The 3,629-nt window shown below is 43.2% G+C and overlaps 1 pseudogene; it reads left to right on the top strand.

The window, feature by feature from the left end:
• Positions 1-507: 507 nt before the first annotated feature.
• LOC123084620 (putative disease resistance protein RGA3) lies at positions 508-3,067 on the top strand (annotated as a pseudogene).
• Positions 3,068-3,629: the final 562 nt, after the last annotated feature.

Raw genomic sequence — 3,629 nt, 5'->3', positions numbered from 1 at the left:
CGTGGATTTTCGGGGGCACATTAAGTTTCCACATCGCAGGGATGAAAACTGGTTACACCCACGAAAATTGATCACATGATACATGACTTTTTTGTGGACAAATTTTAAAGTCAAATGTACACTCTTCATCGGACGAAGGGAGTATGTAGCGAAGAGTAGATCAGTGGAGCTTCAAGATTAAGAATGAGTTCGATATATACGCCTTGCTATGAACGGAGAGATGGAGTTTCAAGATTACGTGAAGCCATGGCATTGGGCCAAACGACAACCAGCTTGGAAATGAAAACCCGGCCGGCTTTGTATGGATCCGCGCTGGAATGCTAGCCTCGTAGTGGACGCCCTAGCATGTTTCTAACATGCTGGACGTACATACCTAGGCTAGGCTGGCTAGCAACCCTCCAATGGCGACATGACAGCTGCCTCTCCAGTCATGGGCTAATTTTTCTCAACGCTGGTTCACCTGCACACCGTGAGCACCAACTAATTTGGGCCACCCACCGGCGCGACATGGTTCCCCTGCTGATACCGCTGTTGGGCAGCGTGGCGGCCAAGGCTGGCGATGCGATGGGGCGTGGGGGCTGGACAAGGCCCGCCGGAAGCTGGAGCGCCACCTTGCTGCCGTCCAGTGCATCCTGCTCGATGCTGAAGACAAGAGCCGCACCTACCCTGCCATCCGCCAGTGGATCAAGGACCTCAAGACCGCGGCTTACGAAGCCGATGACGTCCTTGATGCCTTCCGCTACGAGGTGTTGCGCCGCCGTGCTGCCCAGATCCGCAGCCACTCAACTGCACGCAAGGTTTGTCCTACCTTCTTCCCGACCGATTGGCTTTGGAAATGGAAGCCCTTCAATTTTAGTTGAGGATCTGTTTGAAAGTTTAAATTGAATTGGCGTGACGCTATTGTATTTTAAATAGAGTTTGAGGTTGAAATGGGACCAAGGCTTTGGGTAGCGAATCCCAAAAATTTAGGCGGATGGGAGGGGGCACGGTTACCCTAAAATACCGAGCGACTACCTTCCAAAATTTTCCAACGAAATCCAACTTCAAATTTATCTGGGCGAGGTACAAATATGAATTGTGCTCATATTAGTTAGAAAATCGCCTGTGTCGCACTGGTTAGTTCTTTGCGTCTGTCATGGGGAGTCGAACACAAGACCTTTGTGTTGCATGCTTAGGAGGGGCACATCTGCCACCATCGTTACTTGGATGTTATGTAAAAGGTTCCAGGTTAGTTAACTATGCATGCAAATTCAAAATTTCTAAAACAAACGATTCTTTTGGGTCAGCTTGTATGTTTCTCGTATGGTAGAGGGAAACACGGTAACCCCACTGCACTGAATACCTCGAGCGGTAACAAAAACCCTTAATGGGACTACTTGACAATTCTATTTCTGTTGTTTGGTTCTATTTTCAGCTTAGGGTTTTAATTTGGAAACATAAGCCTTTTTATTTCAATTTATATCTTTCCGTTTCAGGTGTTGAGTTATTTCAGTGTCAATAGTCCGATTGTTTTCCGTCTTTCAATGAGTGGGAAGATGAAGGATGCCCTTAAAATCATAGATGAACTGGTCGCGGAAATGAACACTTTCCACTTCCTACAAAATACCGAGGCACCAACCATTATTCATCCGCGAACAAACTCTCATGTTGATAACTCAGAGATTGTTGGCAAAGAAGATGAGAAGGAACTAGTGGTGAACATATTGCTCGAGCACTCTAACATCAATAACGATAATGATGATAATACTATTATGGTGCTCCCCAAAGTAGGTATGGGGGGGGGGGGGATTGGTAAAACCACACTTGCTCAACTTGTGCGCAATGACCAACGAGTTATGCATCATTTTGAGTTGGTCATATGGGTTTGTGTCTCTAACAAATTAGTTATCGAAGAAATAATCCGATCTATAATACAAGTAGCCACGATGAACAAGTGTGACTTGACCGAAATGGAGGCACTGCAGAAGAAACTTCATGAAGTGTTGGGCAACAAAATGTACCTCCTAGTGTTTGATGATGTTTGGAATGAAGATGGACAAAAGTGGAAAGACATGCTATCCTTGTTGTGCTCAGATGCTGGCCCCGGTAGTGCTATAATGGTGACATGCCGTAGCGAGCAAGTTGCTTCTATTATGGGCACACTTCCTACACATCATATATCACTTCTAAAAGAGGATCAATCATGGGAGCTTTTTCATACGAATGCATTTGGAAGGGTAGTGGAAAAGACAGAAGAAATTATTTCAGTGGCTAAGAGTATTGTACACAAGTGTAAGGGGTTGCCTCTTGCTATCAAGACCATCACAACGTTACTTCATTTGAAGGACCACAATCAGTGGTTTTCTGTTCTGGATAGTGATGTCTGGAAAAATGATATTCTCACAACTAGGATTGTACCTGCGCTACAACTGAGCTATGATCACTTGAAATCAGAAGAAAAAATATGCTTTTCCTTTTGTGCTATTTTCCCCAAGGGTAGCATCATGGATAAAGACATGTTAATCCACCTATGGATGGCAAATGATTTTGTTCCATCAGAAACAAGAGGCCAACAAATTTTTGATCTACTAGTTTGGAAATGTTTCATTCAAGATGGCCATATTCACAATAATCTGCTCTCCGGATTTCGAGATGAATATAATGAGTTCATATACAGGCCAACCACTTACAAGATGGACGATCTCATGCATGATCTTGCTGACTCCGTAAGTGGAAATGATTGCTCTATTCTACAAGAATCTTCATGTCATCAAATTCCGCAAGAGTCCACATATGTCAATTCATTACAACACGAAGTTCGACATCTGTCACTTGATTATGTGCATGATCATACTATTGCGACCATGCAGAAAATTCTTGCTCCCCGGCCCCGCACAATATTAGTTCGAAGGGGGGGTATGGGCAAGTCAAAATTCATATCCTTACGAGCATTGAAAACATGCTATATCAGGCCATATTTGACAAATTTGAAGCATCTTCGCTACCTAGGTTGTTCTGATTCTTATGTATCTGCGCTGCCTGAAGCCATTACCATGTTGTACAGCTTGCAAACATTGAAGCTCAATAGTTGTGAATACCTAAAGAAATTGCCAGAAGGCATGAGATCTATGAGAAGTCTTCGGCACATCTTCCTCCTTGGATGTCATCGTTTGGAGCGTATGCCACAAGGAATTAGTCAGTTGACTTCTCTACAAACATTGACGAATTATGTCATTGATAGTGATGCGGGTCGTGGCATTGATCAATTGAAAGATTTGAATCTTTGTGGTGCTCTTTCTTTGATTGAGCTAAGAAAAGTGCATAGTACAAATAATGCTAAACAAGGCAATATGTTCGCCAAGCATAATTTGAAATGTTTATCACTCAATTGGAAATGTGAACCTTCTTATAGGACACAAATTAGATGTAATGTAGATACTAATGCAGAAGGAATATTAGAGGCCCTTCGTCCTCACAATAGACTTGAAGTTTTACTATTGTCTAATTACACCGGTGATAAATTTTCATCATGGATGAACAAGTCTAAAGTGTTAGAACATCTCAGTGAACTTCGTCTGAAAAGCTGCAAATATTGCAAGGATCTCCCACCAATATGGCAGCTGCCCTCCCTCAGGTACTTGAGTTTGGAT

This window comes from Triticum aestivum, chromosome 4A, assembly GCF_018294505.1.
Source record: "Triticum aestivum cultivar Chinese Spring chromosome 4A, IWGSC CS RefSeq v2.1, whole genome shotgun sequence".
Lineage (NCBI taxonomy): Eukaryota > Viridiplantae > Streptophyta > Magnoliopsida > Poales > Poaceae > Triticum > Triticum aestivum.
The sequence above is the reverse complement of the archived record's forward strand: the minus strand, read 5'-3'. Positions and strand labels throughout refer to the sequence as shown.